A 20,722-nucleotide genomic window follows, 5' to 3' on the forward strand; every position below is an offset into this window, starting at 1 on the left:
ATAAAACACACTTGTGTGTTAAAACAGTCCTCATGCATACATATTTGTGGAAATATTTGAAAAAATAATTGACAATTACATGGAATTTAGCAAACAATTTTTGTCTTAAATTCCTGGCCACCACTGTATGTTTGTAAGAAATTTATGAGGAGTTTTATGATTTTCAAGAGTGGACCTTATATGGGAGCTATGGTTAAATATGGACCGATATTCCCAAAATCTAGTAGTATGATTGGCCAATTTGTGTAAAATTTGGTACAGTAATTTCTATGTATATGCTTATTAATTTTGTCGAATTTTAGCATGATAAAGCTATTTATAAGAGATTTATGAGTACTTAACTGATTTTCAGAAGTGGACCTTATATGGGAGCTATGGTTAAATATGGACCGATATTCACAAAATCCCGTAGAATGATTTCTAAATATAAATTAGAGATTTGTATACAATTTTGTTTTGATATTGATATTTTTCAGATATTTATGTAGGTTAATATGTTTTTCGGAAGTGGTCCTTATATAAGCTATAACCAATTATTGGCCGATCTTCATAGAATTAGGTATATCGATTTTGGTATATATTGGGACTATTTATGACGAATTTAAACTTAATAGCGATATTAACAAGACATGTATGCTTATTTAAGTGATTTTCGGAATTGAACTTTATATGGGGGCTGTGGTCAAATATGGGCCGATCCACAAAAAATTTGGTGTTGTGATTTTTTTAAGCACAAAACTTATTTTTCCTGAATTTTGTGTGGATACTGCAATTTGGTAGGCATTTACAGACCATAGAATTATATTTCGGGAAGAAATTTGTATGGGGGCTAAGAGAAATCATGAACGGATTCCTATAATATAAAAATAACGTGTGTAAAATTTGATGATATTATCTGCAATATATTTGCACATATAACAAAAACAATTTTAAAATTATCATGTTTTTTTTAGGTTGTCTCACATTTTGGTTCATAACTCTGGTTCCATTGAACCGATTTTGCTGATTTTCAATACCAAACTGCTTAGGAGAACAATAAACATTTTTCTTGCAAGTTTAACGATTTTGTTTGTCTATTTTGGACGTGAGCGTGTTTTACACAGACAGACAGACAGACAGACGGACATAGCTCAATCGACTTAAAATTTCATAAGGATCAATAATATATATACTTTGTGGGGTCTCAGATGAATATTTCTCAATGTTACACACGGAATGACAAACTTATATATACCCTCATTCACCACTTATGGTGGTGGAGGGTCCAAAATTCCAGAAAAAAAACCCACATGCATTCTAAGGACTGCTAAATATCAGCCTATCTAAAAATTATCAAGTTCAAAACCCTTATCGCAGTATTCTTCATACAAATTTGCTTATGTTTCCAAACGTTTTGTTTTATAAAATGAGGCCCTTAACTTCAATATTCTCTTAAAAATTGGTATTGAGATAAAGTTTTGAATACAAAAAATCTATAAAGAGTTGAATGGCTACTTTCACATTTATAGAAGATCTGACATATCCTGTATATTCTTGTCTTGGAAATTTAATAATAGTAACAAACATTTTTGCAATCACATTCTATGACTAAAATTAAATAATGATAAAGATCCATTCAAAATTAAATATATGTAGGTGTAATAAATAGTTTATTTTCAGAATTTTCTATTATTTTTATTTTAATTTAAAAATTATTTATCACTGCTTTTTTTTGCACATTTCAACTTTTGTAGGAGTTTTAAAATATTTTTTTTATTATATTGTTAAGGCTTTAATTCCTGTAATTAACTTTTTATAAAAACTTAGATGAAATAGTTGAAAATACATATTTCATATGAATTTCCAACAAAATCAGCTCTTTTCATTTTACCTTTTTCTTTATTTGCTATATTTTTTCATTACATTCCAAAATTTATTATTATTTTTCAATTTATTTCTTTGGTTAACATTTTTTTTTACTATTTTTTTGCTTTATTTTCTTTCCATAAAACTTTTTACATTTGTATTTTAATATTTTTCAGTATTACTTATTTTTTCAAACTTTTTTTTCTTTAACACTTTAGCAACAAGTTTTACGGGCACCTTGTTTTCTTATTCTTTATTAGGTTTATAGCTAAAATATTCTTTTTTTTGAATTTCACTAACTTTTCCCTACAGTTTTATTTTAACACAACTACTAGTTTTTTTTCCTCTAGAATATTAAAATAATTTACGCGTTCTTTTCAGTACCGTAACGTTGAAAGTCTAAGAATTAACTGAATTTGTTGCTGTTGATTTGTTAGATTCATTTGTAACTGGAAATATTGTTGTGCGGTTTAGCCTGGGCTCAGAATTCCTATAGCGATGTGTGTGTTGTAAGTAAAACCCAGTAAACAACATGAATAATGGCTGTGAAATAAAACGGAAATGAAACTGTAATAGTAAACTGTTATACTCTCTATAGCACTCTCTCTCTCTTGCTCTATTACATAGAAATGTCTCTTTTGCTTTTAGTATAGGAGGCTTGTTATGTATGTATTTTTGTTTGTTTGTTTGTAGTGTTTATTTACTTTTGTGTTGGTGTGAAGAGCTTGATGAGAAAATGTTGCATAAAAACTTTTTATCTGTCATAAACACGTGCTAACAACAAGTGTGTCATAATGTTCCTGTTGTTGTTGTTGTTGTCGTTGATGATGTTTTCAAACAGTAACCGGAAAAAGTAAGTTGGTTGTAGTTGTAGAAGAGCACAGTGTTTTGTCAAGCACAAATTACTATAAATATAAATGAATGAATGGAATTGATATTTGACAGAGACATAATCAAAATACCCAAATATTGTTCTAACACCCATCTTAAAATATACCAATCTCTCCACGGGTTGTCTATTAAGCGATGTCCGTCAGTCCGTATCCGTCCATGTAAACCTTGTAATCAAAGTACAAGTCACAATTTGAAAGATAATTCGAACAAATTTAACACAACCCTTTATATTGCCCCATGGACTAAGCATATTGAATTTGGTTAGAATCGGTCCATTATTTCTCCTAGCCCCCATACAACAGCCCTATCTGAAAATAGTTAAGCTTTGGGATGTGTGTGGGATGCATTAAACCAATTAAAGAGTCAATGGTCTCCTTTGAAATATTTTGCCATTCCCTTATAACCGCCTCCGATAAATCTTCCTTCCTGGTGTAATTTTGGGTCCTTATTTTACGATCTACAATTTCCCATAGATTTTCTATGGGATTGAGATCTGGCGATTGGGCAGGCCAATTCAAAACACGTACCTCGTTGGATTGTAACCACTCGGTTACAACCCTAGAGGTGTGTTTCGGGTCGTTGTCGTGTTGGAATCTTCAAACTAGGGCATATTTTCCTCAGCGTATGGATAAATAACATCGTTTAATATGGTTCTATATCCTATGCCTGCCATGGTATCTTTTATAATATGAATTGGGCCCATACCTTGCCCTGAAAAACATCCCCATACCATAATATTGCCACCGCCAAACTTTACAGTCTTATTTGTGTACTTTGGATATAATATTTTTCCTTTTGGTCGTCTTACAAATGTTCTCCCATCACTGCCTCTTAAATTGTTTTTGGATTCGTCGGAAAAGAGGACAGTATTCCATTTCTGTATCGACCAGTTTAAATAATCCCTGGCAAATTGTAGACGAGCAGAACGGTTCTTTTTAGAAATGAGTGGTTTTTTCACAGGACGATAGCAACCAAGACCAGCCTCATTTGCCCTGCGACTAACTGTTCGGGTACTTATTTCTAATTTTAGTCTATTAACAATCTCTCGAGGAGTTATTTTTGGGAATTTATTGAACTCTCTCGCTATTAAATTATCTTGTCTAGAAGTAGTCTTACGAGGTCTTCCACCTAAATGTTGAGTTTTTACAGAACCGGTCTCACGAAATTTCTTTATAATTTTTGAAACTGCTGATTTATTTATTGAATATTTGTCACAGATATTTTTTTGTTTTAAACCAGCTTTAAAATCGTTAATTATTTTATTTTTTAAGTCTTCACAAATCTTAACTTTAGCCATTTTCGTTAACTTTGAAAAAATGGAATTATGAGAAAAACTTAGAAAAAGAAATTGTGAAAAATTACCAGAATTTTAAAATAAAATAACTGTAAACAGGATGCTTTTTCATCGTTCTTTTAAATATTATTTTCGTTTTACAGTTCTTTCTTGCAGAAGTTTAAAAGTTTCCATTGTTTTGTCAGTAGCCAAATTGTGAATATTTGTCATTCCCTTTCAGAATATAATTAATTATGTTTTTTGTTTTTCATTTAATTTATATAAATAAAACTATACAAGTAAAATACTAAAAAAAAAATATTTTAAATTTTGGGCTACATATGGAATATTTGGAAAAGTTTCCATTGTTTTGTCAACCACTGTATATGCCAAGTGAATCAACTTTTAAAATCGATGTCTTCCGATCGAGATGAGTCCTATCCAAGGTTAGGCCTATTGGATAGTAATTCAGACACAATTTTTAAATAAGATCATTCGAGAACTCTCTGAGTTAGAGGGGGGAAATTTTGACATTTTGGTCCAAAAGGTGGTTTTTCCCCATCGCTGTAACTTATTACCTATTATTTTAGCAAAATGTGTCCCAAATTGTTTATATACATATGTAGTTTTTCTTAATCTTTCGAAAAAAAAAATTTTAAAAAAATTAAAATTTTTTTCCGAAATCGAAAACATTTTTAAAATGGGCACTTTTTTTCAAAAGACCCTTAGGTTTTTTCTTTGAAGACCTTTTTGGTTGCTTAGTAGGATGCAAGTTGGATATCTGTTAAAATAAATATTTTGTAACTCAAACATAAAATGTTTGCCATTTTTTGGAAAATCTAACTTTTTTTAAATTTTGTTTTGCTCAAAAGACAGCTTAGGTCCACTCCTTTAAAAGGTTTTTGTTTGAATTCAAGACTTCTGTTTCAAAAGTTGGTTCGCTTGGCATGAAATCACCCATATAGAAAATTAAGGAACATTTTCTGTAGTGTAGTTTTTCTTTTTTATACCCTTCACTATGAGATAAGTTTGTCATTCCGTTTGTAGTTTCTACATTTTTCATTTGCGACCCTGGATCGTTGTAGATATCGAAGTCGATATAGCCATGTCCGTCTGTCCGTCTGTATGTCCTTCTGTATTTTGAAATCAACTTTCCGTAGCCCCCAAATAACTTACATACATGATTAATACATCAATATATCGGGAATTCTTCCGGCTCGGTTGCTATGTAAAATCGACAATCTGGCCCACAAATGGCTAAGATATAAGAAAAAAACCGGGACAACCTCGATTTTTGGCCTATTTTGAATCTATATCTGAATTACTAAGTCATTAACAATATGAATATCTAATGATAGATATTTCAAAGTCCATTGCAACGATGTATATAAGGCTATAAGTTGGACATACAATAGGTAAAAAATAGGCAAAAATATTTTTTAGTCACAAATTATTTTTCCCGAAAAAATTTTTTAAAATTAAAAAAAAAATTTGGAAAAATTAAAAAAAAAAATTAAAAAAGATTTGAAAAACAATTTTGAAAAAACAAAATTTAGTTTACCTAAAAATATTCAAAAATTATACGATAAACCTCAAACCATAGCAAATTTCCCATTCAAAGATTTTCGCAATATCTTGATTAAGCGAATTGGCACAATCTCCGACAGGCTTGATCTATAATTGGTTGAATATGAATGGAAATTGTTACTATCTTAGAAATTCATTTAGAAACATATGAAACAAAGTAAAAGAAAGAACAGAGCCTTGCGGTAAACCTGAGTTGATCTTGAACTCGTCTAAAGACATTCCATCAATAACAACTCGTACAGTGCTATAACTGAGAAAAATCGATACTCTATCAAACGTCTTGGAAATATGTAGATCCAACAGTTTACTTTCGTCAAAACGGTGAATGTAATAATACCTTCTTTCAAATAGGATGGTCAGTAAGTCTCTCGTAGAGCGTCTCCAATGAAAGCCATACTTACGGTCGCTAAGTAAATTGCTGGATTGCAGATATTGAACAAGATGTTAGTTTACCACATTTTCTATCAAAAATTTATTGATAACTGAATATTTTATAGAAAATTTATTGATAACTTTAATTTTCTATAGAAACTTTATCGATAACATTAATTCTCCAGAAAAAAATTTATCAATAACTTTAACTTTAATTTTCATTGAATTTTTATCGATTACAAACGATTTATATAGAAAATTTTTCGATAATATTTTTAAATAAATTTTTCGATAACTTTAATTTTTTTATAGAAAATTTATCGAAAGTTTGAATTTTTATAAAAATTGTTTCGATTACTTTAATATTCTAGATAACATTTTTCGATAACTGAATATTTTTTAGAAAATTTATCGATAACTTTGAATTTGAAGAGAAAATTTATCTATAGCATTAACTTTTTACCGATAACTTTAATTTTTTTATAGAAAATTTATCGATAACTTCAATATCCCATAGAAAATTTATCGAAAACTTGAATTTTTATAAAAATTGTTTCGATAACTTTAATTTTCTAGACAACATTTTTCGATAACTGAATATTTTTTAAAAAATTTATCGATAACTTTAATTTTGAAGAGAAAATTTATCTATAGCATTAACTTTTTACCGATAACTTTAATTTTTTTATAGAAAATTTATCGATAACTTCAATATCCCATTGAAAATTTATCGAAAACTTGAATTTTTATAAAAATTTTTTCGATAACTTTAATTTTCTAGACAACATTTTTCGATAACTGAATATTTTTTTAAAAGTTTATTGATAACTTTAATTTTGAAGAAATAACATTAATTTTTTATCGATAATTTAATTTTTTATAGAAAATTTATCGATAACATTCATCTCTATAGAAAATTTATCGAAAGCTTGAATTTTTATAAAAATAGTTTCGATAACATTAATTTTCTAGATAACATTTTTCGATAACTGAATATTTTTTAGAAAATTTAACGATAACTTTAATTTTGAAGAGAAAATTTATCTATAACATTAATTTCTTATCGATAACTTTAATTTTTTTATACAAAATTTTTCGATAACATCAATTTTTATAAAAATTGTTTCGATAACTTTAATTTTCTAGATAACATTTTTCGATACCTGATTTTCGATATTGATCTAACAGTAATTTTTATCGATAACTTTAAATTTTTTATAAAAAAAAATTTCGATAACATTCATTCCCTATAGAAAATTTATCGAAAGCTCAAATATTTATACAAATTTTTTCGATAACTTTAATTTTCTATAGAACATTTTTCGATAACTAAATATTCTATAGGAAATTTGTCGATATCTTTAATTTTGAAGAGAAAATCTATAGATAAAATTACTTTTTCTATTGTAATTTTTCAATAACTGAATATCATATAGGAAATTTATCGTTAACTTTATATTTTAACAGAAAATTGATCGATAACATTAATTTTTATAGCAAGTTTATCGATTGCTTTAATTTTGAAGAGTATATATTTCGATATCTTCAATTCGCTATACAAAAATTTATCAAAAGCTTGAATTTTTATACAAATTTTTTCGATAACTTTAATATTCTAGAGAAAATGTATCGATAACTTTTGCTTTCAATAGAAAACTTAAAGATAAATTTTAATTTTCTCTGGAAAATTTTCATTACTTCGAATTTTCTGGAAAAATTAAAATAATTATCGATAACAGTTTTTTTTAGTATAGAAAATTTATCGATAACTTTAGATTTATCAATAGAAAATTTAACGATTTTAATTTTCTCTAAAAAAAATTTCGTTACATCGAATTTTCTGGAAAAATTCAAATAATTATCGATAACTGTTTTTTTTTGTATAGAAAATTTATCGATAACCATAATTTTCTCTAAATAATTATCGATTACTTTATTTATCTCTAAGAAATATTTTGATAACTGGAAATTTCTATTGAAAATTTATCGATAACTTGATAACTTATTAAAAATTTATCGATAACTTTCATTTTTGATACGAAATTATAGATAAATAAAAATTTCCTTAGAAATTTTATATTTTCTTTAGAAAATTTATCAATATCAAGTATTTTCTCTAGCTATAAAAACGAGATTTATAAAGATCTCAATTCAGTTTTTAGCTTATATTTGCAATAACTTGTCCAGCTAATATTTGCCCCATAAATTATGCTACATTTTACTTTATAAAGTGCAGCATGAAAAAAAAATAACTTTCAAAATCACTGTGTTGAAATTTTTCCTAAACAAAAAATAGAATTATATCACTAACTACAGCATTCATGTTGGTGTAAAAATTACAATTTTGTTCACAGTTTTATTTATATGTTTTTCTTTCCACAACACGAAACAAACTCTTGTTAATAAAAAGGCTCACAAATAGCACACAAATAAATACAAACAATTTTTATTTATTTTTTTTTGTTTTATAAAAAAAAACTCATAAATTGCATTTCATAACAATTTTTAGATTGTCAAGGACATGTGCTTTTTGTAACTAAAACTTTGTGGTAAATGTTAGAAAAATAAAAATAAAATAACAAAATTTTATAATAAAAATTTGATGCCAAAAAGAAAGAAAACATATTACAAAGGCTACAAAATCCTATCAAAGAATTTACAAAAAGGAGAAATTTTATGCTGTTTAAATTCTATGCAATATATATGTGTTGTGTTGTTTTTTTTTTCTAAGGATATCCTTGTTAATGCCAAGCACGCACATTTCCCAACCAACATCAAACACACACACACACTTTAACTAGACAAGAAGAGAAAAGAAATTAAGAAAATTCTGTAAGGAAAAAAAAGAAAAGAGAAACCAAAGAAGAAAAAAACAACTAGAAACCAACAACTAAAATCTCGTACAGGAAACACAAGAGAATCATACTAATAGATGTGTCCTGCTGGTGGTTTTTCGTATTCATTTTTGCTTCCAGCATTATTTTTTTTTTGCTGCTGCCTTAGCTTTGTGGTTGTGTGTGTTGACTTATATTGTTGCTGCTGCTGTTGTTGTTGTTCTATGGTAATGATTCTGGTGTTGCATAAAAATTTGTTCTGCTTCTTCAGCTCCTTTTTTTTGTATTCATCCTTTCATTGTCCTTTTTGTGCACAAAACACGCATTTTTACTTTTGCCGTGGCATGTAGTAATTGCAATTTAATTATTGCTTGGAATACTGTACGACAACAGATAGAAAAGAAATCTAGAGCAAAAAAAAATAAAGGAAAATTATGAAAAAAAAAAACAAATTGTGTCATTAAAGGAGGTCAAGTTACAATTGAAAATGAAATTGATTTTGCTGCTTGTGTGTGTTTTACTTTGTTTTTTTTAATTCAATCTTGAAATAAAATTTTGTCAAATCAGGAAATTAATTTTATTAAGGGAATTAAATGAAATAAAACAAGTGAGATAACTATAGTTGATTGTGCAGATTCTTATATACCCTTCAACAAATTATACTTCAGAATTCAAATTTTAAATAATTCTTAACAAAATTTATGCCAAAAATTAATATTTTATTAGCTAAATTTTTTTTTATTTTTTCATATTTATTGAAAAAGATTTAATTTTTTTTTTTTAAATTTTAGGCCAAAAATTTATTTTTTAATTTGTTTAAAATTCGATTTTTTATTTCTTTAAATATATTGAAAAAGATTTAATTTTTTTTTTTTAAATTTATTGAAAAAAATTATTTTTATGGCAAACATTTATTTTATAAAATTTATTGGAAAAGATTTAAAATGTTTTTCTTGGAGTTTTTAAAAAAAATTATTTTTTTAATTTTTTTTTAAATTTATTGAAAAAGATTTTATGATAATTTTTTTTTTTGGGTGAAAAATTTTTTTCTTGATTTTGACCCAATGTCAGTCCAAATTGCTATGGCGCACATAGGGGCAAAGATATTGTTACGAAATTGTAATTGAATTCAAATATAACGATTTTAAGGGCTGATTTGAAAGTAGCATAATGCTTTCAAATAACAGTGCTGTAATAGCAAATTGTAACAAATCTGTGGGCATTATTAAATAAAAGCTTTCAGTTGACCATTGATCGTAAGTTGGCAACGCTGTCGAATTCGAATATTCAGTTAAAGAACATTGTAGCTTTCTAAATGATAAAGAACAATAGAGCTTTCTAAATGGTAATGCAGTGTTATAAATAGTGGCGGAGGTTGCAGTCGTCAGTGAGTTTATCAGAGACGCTTTTCGAATAAATATCAACTGAGTGCCTTAAAGTGTGTTGTGTTTTTCAAGTAAATTCGTGTACTTTATAAATTGTGTCTGTATTTCTGCGAATTTACAAATGTGTATAAAAAACATTGAGTGACTATTTAATTCTGTTGTTGTTGTACATTTGAATAAATAAAGAGTTGTTACCATTTACAAACTACTAAACGGCTTTTATTTGCAATCAAAAGTATCCGGTTTATTTAAAGGAAATAAACCAACGTTTTGAAAAGGTTAAAACGTAACAATATTCCTTCATCATCAAAAGTTATGATTTTTTCAACGAAAAAATACAAATGGCGCCACTGTGTCTCTCATTAAATATCCATATTGTCTATATTAATGACTTAGTCGAGATATAGATCCAAAAATATAAAAAAAATCGAGGTAGTCGTGGGTTTTTGCTAATATCTCAGTCATTTGGAGGCTGATTTTCGATTGAAACAACAGCTGGACTATAGCGGTTATATTGATGTCTCAATCATGTACAGACGGACATGACTATATCGACCACGCTGTCTATAACGATTTTCACGATACTGTAAGAGATGAAAGCAGGGAGAGACTGGCATTTTTGTACAATGTATGTAGAAATAGTCGTGGGTTTTTTCTTTTAACTCAGCTACTTGTGGATCGATTTTAAATAATGTTGTATCAATCAATTTGGGTGCATCGGAAAATTGAAGAATGCTGAATACTGCCAGCTTTGTTCCTTTTAAGGTCCAATTTACAGAGTACCTTAGGGGAACTAGCCGGAAGTTTCCCTGCCCTCTTCACCCATTGTACCTGTGAAAATGTCTGGTCGATGTCAGCATCTGCATGACACTCCCCAGATGAGGACAAACCCAAAACTGGAGTTACGGAACCGCAAATTCTTTTGGATTTAGCGACGTTCTGCGATGCTTTTTGAGAATATACTTCTCCTTTGAGGTAAATGAAACCGGATCTCTTTTTTCCATCTTAGCCATATAAGCTAGAGATTTCCTGGTTCCGCTCCTATCAATCTCTTCCTTCTATAGGCTGGTAGTAATAATATCACGTGTACGTCACTTGTCAACTTCTCGGATCTCTTTTCTTCATCTTAGTCAGATAAGCTTGAGGTTTCCTGATTCCGCTCCTAGCAATATCTTCATTCGTTTGGCTGCTATTCATAATATCACGTGGTGCGTCACTTGACAACTCCTCCACGGCGATCTGACGAACAAGCTTAGCACCATCTATGCCATATGGGCGATCTTCTACCAATCGACTCTTTTGGATTCCCTTGTTCTCGTCGGTGCGAGGTGACCTTCAGACTGTTAGTAGATATAACATAGATATCTAGCTCCTTGTCAGAGAGGAGAGCCATCTCAACGAACTTTTGAATGGTACTCGATTCACAAATAGAGTCTCTCGACATTCCCAGAAGACCGTATATATTCAAAACTTTAAACTGCCCTTCATACTCCATTATTCTGACATGAACCTCCGTCAGGGTAAGACCCTCATCTCTCACGGGTTCGCCATTGTCCCTGCAAACCGTAGCTGTAACCCCAGCTACCCCACCCTCAGTACTCAATTCCGTAATATCTACTCCTACTACATTCTTTCCAATTAACTTAACGTAATAACAGGGGAACTGTTAGCGTTAAGTTTCTTTAAGGGGTCCAGCACTACTACCAACCACGCTATCTTTAAAAGTGCATATATAACGTTCCACCCATAGGAAAAGCCCCTACGAAGTTAGGAGCGAACCTAATCTAATGGATGACCCGTAAAAAGAATATCCTATGTCTTAATGGTAGCCCATCCTCCCAATATCATGACAAGATGAATAACGTTTGGTCGAGCAATTTGTTAAAGTAAAATGAAATGAATAAAGAATCTTTAAAAGAAACATAGGAGATCTGAACCACAGAGGGGTATAAAAAGTTGTCTCACAGTTTGGTCAATCGCAAAAAAAGTGGTAATAAATATGACTCTTCTAAACACTGGTCCGATGGTGAAATGATGTATGAACGATTCGTAGCACAGGACATAGACTTTAAGAGAGCCTAGATAAATTTATGGCCACAAATTTAATTTGTGACTTTGACAGGGTGTTAAAATTGACCACCTCGGGTTAGTAGAACATTGTACAGCTTTGTACTGAAGCAAGTGGGAAGGTTAAGAGTTTTCAATCATCTCTTAGTATTTTACCTTGATTTTATTTTGTTTTTCTAAAAATCATCTTATCTTGTATACCCACCATCAATATATGACAATAAAATATTTATGCACCAGATGGACAGACATAGCTAGATCGCCTTCGAATGTTATGAGGACACAGAGTATATATACTAATGTGGATCTGCCATATATATTGCGATTTCCATACTTTAAATAGATAATTTTTACAAGAAATATGTAAAAATAAAAAAACTGGCCTGCTTATGTTTGTTTCCCTGCAACCATGTGATGAGCATTCTCAACAAATATTTTTACGACATTCTAACTTTACAATAAACAATACTATGTGTAACACAAATACCAAATATTTAGTTGCAAATATTTTTATCTCCCATTACAATAAACAAATAACTAAACATGAATGAATACATCCTTAAAAGACTTGTTCATTCAGGCATGCAATATGAACTTAACAACGATGTTGAAACTGAATTATATTTTGTACCAAAGAAGTGAAAAATAGTACTTTTTAATAAGCCATAGGTGTCAGAATATATTTATAACTAAAACATCAATCTGGTTAAAAATCCATGTTTAAATGTTAATTTTCTATAGAAATTTTTGTGGATAATATAAATTTTCTGTAGGAAATTTATCGAAAGCTTTGATCTTTGAAGAAATTTTATTGATTTCAAAGCAAAAACTTTACTTACATACACCTAGAAAAAAACAACTTAAAATCAATCAAATCAATATTGAGTCAATAAGAAACATTAACGAATGTCTAGTAATGTTGAAGTTTTTTATTTCAATATGGAAAAATATTAATTTAGAGTTGCAAATTATTGATTTATCGTATCTTTGTATGGGTTTTCTATTGAATTAATACGATGTGTTTTTATTTTTAAATTGCAGTTTTTCCTTTAGTGTAGTAAGACTGCAAGTTATATTGCAGCTAAGTAAGAACAACTTATTATATGGCTGAAAAATAAGTTACTTTTGTTAGCGATTTGATTGAAAAACATCATGGAACTGAAAAAAAAGTGGAAATAAATCTGTAACTTCTGTACGGATAGCCCGATTTTAATAAAATTTCTAATGAGTGTCGACGTTTTTTTAGAATACCAGCCATATATGCAATAAAATTCTGAATAACATAAAAACAACCTGCTAGCAGTCATCTGGTCACTATAAAAAGGGCAGAATTTCTTATGTTTTTTCCCAAAAAAGTCCTTATAATTTTTCTTTTATAGAAACATATTTTCTTTAGGAATATATATTATTTTTATATGATCCAGAAAGAGAACTTAATTCAAAAGCGTGGAATCTAAAAGTAGGCTTACTTAAGCGGACTAATATCCCCAGACTTATCCAAACTTGGACAATTTTAAAAACATAATTTGTTATTCTAAAAATAGTGAAAAAAAATATTTCTTCCTAAACTTTTTCAAAAATGGGCATGAAAAAGCAATTTTTTGGCAAAATATATAAACACTATTTGTTTGGTGGGCTCTTAAATTTATTATTGCCATATATAGTTAATAGGTATCAAGAAGTCTGAATAAGCTGTTGGCCAAAAAGTCATGATACCTTTTTTTGAGGGCCCACTAATTTTCAGAATCTTTGGTGGCCCATAAAAAAAAAATTGGTCTTAAAAATCGCCCAACTGAGTATAAGGTTTTACTACCCTTTGGTAGTAGAGTCGAATCTATACAGTAATCGTGTGTTTTTTTTCATGGTTGCACTGTGAAATTAATCATAGGGCGTATGAGTTTTCAATAATTAAATAACAATCATCCGAAATTATACAAATAATTTCAATATTATTTTGGATTATTGGCATAAAAATTTAAGTAATTTTAATTGAAAAAGTTTATACTCTTCATTTACCATTTATTTAACAATGAGAATTTAAAAAAAAAAACTGATGACACCTTTTGTTTGAGGGCCCACTAATTTTCTGAATCTTTGGAGACCCATAAACAAATTGGTCATCAAAATCGCCGAACTGAGTATAGCGTTTTACTACCCTTTGGTAGTAGAGTCGAATCTATACTGTCAAGACCGTCTGTTTTTTGCACTGTTTCGCTGTGTAATTAATCATAGGGCGTATGAGTTTTTAATAATTGTTGAAATTAAATAACAATCATACGTCTCCGAAATTATACAAATAATTTAAATATTATTTTGGATTATTTGCATACAAATTTAAGTAATTTTAATTGAATATGTTTATACTCTTTATAGTATAATTTACCAGTTATTTAACAATGAGAATTTAAAAAAAAATGATGACACCTTTTGTTTGAGGGCCCACTAATTTTCAGAATCTTTGGAGGCCCATAAAAAAATTGGTCATCAAAATCGCCAAACTGATTATAGGGTTTTACTATCCTTTGGTAGTAGAGTCGAATCTATACTGTCATGACCAGGGAAACCAAAATATGCAAATGCATTTTTTTTCTGGTGAGTCTAATGAGCACATGGATAAGACACGTTTCAGAATTATTTAAGAATTTTGGCATCGATTTGTTAGTGCATATTTTTGCATATTTTACCCTTAAATACATTTATGTCATATTTAGCATTTTTAGAGCATATTTTACTGATTAATAACATATTTTGAGTTTATCAAAAACAAATTTTGTCTTACTTATTTTTCGCTGTTGTGTTACAGGTTTTTACTTCCTTTGTTTAAAATTCAAAATTGAAAAATATATGGCTTTTTTTAATATAAAATAACCACTATTTTAATAATAGCGCCATCTAAATTTAAAATTTTAGTTCTAATTCAAACTTAACCGTTCTAAGTGTTAACAAAATATTGTCTTTTAAATTTGCTCCTATAACATCAGTTGATGTCGAAAGAACATTTTCTATGTATAAAAATGCTTTTAGATCCAATAGACAACGATTTTTATTTGAAAATTTAAGTCAATATTTTGTAATTTATTGCAATAATGACCTTAATTGAAGAAGTGACTTTATATTTACATAAAAAATCATCAAAAAATACCTCTCGAGGCCTTTACATAGCTTATTGTTTTTATGTTGTATTTATTTTTTGTTATACTTGTTTTAGTTCATGTTATTTTTGTTTATTTTATGTTACTTTACTTAGAAATGAATTGTATTGATTTTTTTAAATAAAAGTATAATTTTTTGCTAAAAATTATGTAAAAGTTTGTTTTTTTAAGAGCATATTTTTTAAATTTTAAGAGCATATTTTAAAGTTTTTACTGCATATTTAAAGCGCTTAAAACACTTTTTTTAGAGCATATTTCCGGTTTCCCTGGTCATGACAGTGTGTCTTTTGCACTGTAATTAATCATAAGGCGTATGAGTATTTACGAATTGTTTGAATTAAATAATAATCATACGCCTCCGAAATTCTATAACAAATTTAAATATTTTTTTGGATTGCAAAGTGGTAAATTCCGGCCAAAAATGCTTTTTTTTTTGTTTTTTTAATTTTTATAAAATTTTGATGGTAAATTTTTCTTAACACTTCAAAATATACACTATCATAACTATTTTGACTATAAAGTAACTATATGGTTATTTATAGAGCTGTAAAGTCAAAGGTTTTTTCTTGTCATATTAATATTAGAAAAATGTGATTTTTTTACTTGTGCTTTTTTCTTTAAAGTTTTTTTTTTTGCAAATTAGCACATGCTTTTATAAAACAGTTAGCAGTTAACCATTCTACGTAGTTATTAAGGAGTTTTCGCGTGTTATTTTTATATAAAAGTGAAATGATTTGAAATATATAGAAACTAAATTAAAAAAATGTTTGAAAGGCCAGAACAAATTAAATGAGGCTATTAGAGGTTAAGTGTAAATAATATCTAATACTATAAAGTATCAAGAGTAAGTACTATAAATTTCAGCTGCAGTTATCTGTCATTCTAATAACCACAACGATTTCAGTGCCTACATATTTTACAAATTTTTTTTTTTTGTCAATTTCAATAATTATGTAAGTTTGAGAGTTATTTACATATATGCTGATTTGGCCAAACCATGTATTTGTATGTCAAACTTTTTTCAATGGATCATTTATGTTATTTTTCATTATAAACCTAATTGAAGCCATTTACAAAAATGACATACTTTTATAACGTCAATGTTTATTTGGCCAACTCCTATATTCAACTTATAATATTTTTTGCGATGGATCAAGTGTGTTTTTCTTAAATTTACACCAAATGTCAAATTCTACATGAATAACCTGACTTTTTCGATAATTTCAAAATGTCCACGTTTGTTTGGCCAAACCCTGTATATGTATTTCGAAATTTGTAATACAGCTTTTTTCAATCACTTATGCTATTCGTCATTCTTGGACTAAATTTCAGGCATTTCACATGAATAACCTATTTTTTTGATGCTTTTAAAACGTCCATGATTATTTGGATACACCCTGTATATGTAATCCGAAATTTGAATGACCGATTTTTTTTTCGATCATATATTTTATTCTTTATTTTTGGAAGAAATTTCAGCCGCTTACATGCAATTTTTTGATACTTTTAGAACGTCCATGCTTTTTTGACCAAACCCTGTACTTGAACATCGATATATTTATCGATCGGTTGGTTATGTTATTCTTAATACAAATACCAAATTTCAAACATTTTTATGGAGAAATAAAGAAGTTATGGATTTTTGGCTGGAATTGACCACCGTGGATTGTTTGCATAAAAATTTAAGTAATTTTAATTGAATGTATTTGTCTGAAGTTATATTCTGTGCTTTACTATATTGTTACGAAATTGTACTTGAATTCAAATATAACGATTTTAAGGGCAGATTTAAAGTTGCTTAAAGCTATTTGAAAGCAGTGCCTCTCAAACTGTAACATATCTGTTATGTTAAATAAAATCTTTGAGTTGATCATTGATCGTAATTATAGCAACGCTGAATGTTTGCTGCGACTCGTATTTTCGAATTTGAATATTCGTGTTTTGACAGTTAAAGGACATTGTAGAAAGTTCACCAGAGATGGCGTGTGTATACGAGCTTTGACAGTTAAAGAACAATCTAGAGTGCAGATGGCAGTGTTATAAATAGTAGCAGATGTTGCAGTCGTTAGTCAGTTTAGAGACGCTATTCGAATAAACATCAACTGAGTGTGCTTAAAGTGTGCTATATTTTCAAGTGAATTCGTGTACATTATAAAGTGTGGGTATATTTCTGCGAATTTATAAACGTGTATAGAAAAACACTGGTAACTATTTAATTCTGTTGTTGTACATTTTAAATAAATATAGAGTTTTTACAATTTTTAAACTACTAAACGGCTTTTATTTGCAATCAAAAGTATCCGATTTATTTAAAGGAAATAAACCAACATTTTGAAAAGGTTAAAACGTAACAATATTTATCATTTATTTAACAGTGTGAATTTAATGAATATTTTTGTGAGGGGTCCATTTATTTTTAGAAAGTTATTAGTAACTAGCACTTATTATGAAAAAAATTATATTTGGCAATAAATCACAGAAAAAAAGAATAATATTAGCAATTTACAATAAAAATGGATGTCATTTAATTTCAATTTATTGATAAGTTAAATTTTCATCATTCATTACTTTGATTTTCTTTGAATAATCTAAAATTTTTCCACAAAAATCGTATCTTTATTTCTAATTTTCTGTAGAGAAATGTTTGATATTTAGTACCAGCAATTCCATCCCCTACATAACCACGCAAGCCTAAACTTACATGCATGTTTATACATTTATTTCATCCCTTTTCTAGGCATCCTTTTCCTGTTTCTAAATATGTACCCCACTAAACACACATGATCTCCCTACCCATTCTCTCCCATGATAATAGTGTTCAATGAGTGTCATAAAGTTTACCTTCTTCTGTTGGTATAAATATTAATGTTTATCCTTTTTTTTTAGGGGACTAATGTTTACAGTTGTTGTTCTTGCTTTTATTGTTATTCTTATTGTTATAGTTATAGTTATTGTTTAAGTTGTTGTTATTACTGCTATTTGCAGGAGTAGTTATCTCTACTTACATTGTCATAGTTTCACGTTGCAAAATGCCTTGGCTTTTGGATGTTTAATAGTGAAAACGCACATGTTCCACATGTTAAACAACTTTATAAAAGACATTTAAAAACACAAATACCAAACAACAGTTGCATGCAGTTATGAGAGAATGAGAGATAACATACACTTACAAACTAATATGTTTATATTAAGGTGGCCCTTATTTTACACTTTATTGATTTTGGAAGCATCCAAGGTCTTCATGTTTAAAACACATGTCGTTTGTGTCCACATTATCGCGTTCAGTGATAGCCTGGCCATTATAAAACTCAAAGAAAAATTCACCAATAACACCGCCAGCCCAAAATCTTCACCAAACATTGACTCTTTCGGGATACAATGGACTCTCTTAGATCTTATGTGAATTTTTATCGTCCCAAATCCCAAATTTTATTCGATGAAGTACCATACAGCCGTAACTATGAGTTTATTTAAATATTGAGCATTTGGATTTTAAATAACCTTAATAGTTTTAAAAAAGGGACACCTTAATATATTAGCACATGTAAGAATGCATTTAAAAATTCACCATAAAAAAAATAAAACTAAAAAACAGAAACAGAAGATGCAACACAAATGTTGCCGGAAAGAACATGTTGCTTATAGATTTTTGGAAGTTTTATTTTTTTTTATTTTTTGTGTAAAATTTTTGTCTTTGAAGCAGTTTAAGCTAGTGCTGCTGCTGCATATGACATCAGATAGTTTTATTCATACACATGGACACACATCACTTGTACAGACATCTTGTAAAAATCATGCACAATTATATGCTTAAACACACATATTTATGACAAAAAAAGAAACAACTTGAAAAGATAAAAACATATTTTATTTTTCTTAAAATATAAAGATTTTTCTTTTAAGAAGAATTATCAAATTTAAGATTTAAATAGATATTTTGTAAATAATTTAGAGACAAATGATTAAAGAGTTACTTAGAAATAAATAAGAAAAAATAAATGAGTAATAAAAAACATTTTTAAAACAAACTTTTATTTGAATGCTGTATAATTTTCGAACACAATTTTCGAATTATATTAAGATTTTTCGAACATACTATTGCATTGTCCCAGGTCTAAGCATGAATGCCAAATCCTTATCTTTTAATTTCACTACAGCAACCTAGATTTCCTTCTCTTCTACTGGATTTCCTTCTAAAATTTTATTTATTTTTGATAAAATAAACCTAAAAAACAATCATTCTATATAAAGCGGTTTTGCATCAAATATTCACCAAATTTTTGTGTTTGTAGTCCATACTATTTTAGTTCTAAGATTCCTTTACATTTACAGTTAAAAATCATAAATATTTCAGTAATTTAACCATCATTGTTTTATTCTAATCATAATACTATTACATGCAACTAACCACCACTATACACAAAGACATTTACAATTTTATCACAGGCAACACAAAACCCACCAAAACCAACCAACCCAAAACTAAATCAGCCAGCAACTACAGGAACCACAACAGCAGTAACTTGAATAACATCGTCATCATCATCATCATTACAATTATCATCAACATTTAAAACAATGTCTTTTACAACATCATCTTGCTCTGCTTGGCCACCCTTATCTTTCACCAACTCCCTCTCATTCTATTTCGAAGAACCCTTAAATATTTTTGCTAAAAATCATAAAATTCCCAGGGTTTGTTTGTTAAATGTCGAGCTTACGTTTCTTAAATGCCTGTGACACACAAATCGAGCTCACAGCTGTACTAACTACAGGGTTCGAATCTTGGAAATTGTTGTGGAAGTTGTTGCATAAAGTTTTACATTTAAACACACTCAAACATATATATTCTTCTTACTCTCTGAATGCATAAAATAACTTATTCATTTTTCATTTGAATTTTATGCAAATCATTTTTGGCAAACAAATTTTTCTCCATACAATTCTTTGGTTTTTAAATAATTTTTAGTTCTTTATATTTTTCGCACTGTAAATTTGATGTTCATTTGTTGGTCTTTGTTAGGGAATGTTTGCTTGAATGCTGCTGGCACAAAAAGTGGTGAGCGGAAGAAAGTTAAACGAGGGTTATAGTAGAAGTAATAAAATATCTTAACCATTATTGTCCCTGTATAATCAAATTCTGAGCAACCTTTTATCTAGACTAATGATATCTATCTATGGGCGAAATCAATTATAAGCACAATTTAATTACTCTGTCTCGACAGAGCTGCCTTGGAGTAGTGGTGAGAAAACAAGTAAGAGAGCTATATTCGGGTTAATTTTAATTTTTATGCTGTTTTTGTAAATACTAGG

This window comes from Calliphora vicina, chromosome 5 (genome assembly GCF_958450345.1).
Source record: "Calliphora vicina chromosome 5, idCalVici1.1, whole genome shotgun sequence".
In the NCBI taxonomy this organism is placed as follows: Eukaryota; Metazoa; Arthropoda; class Insecta; order Diptera; family Calliphoridae; genus Calliphora; species Calliphora vicina.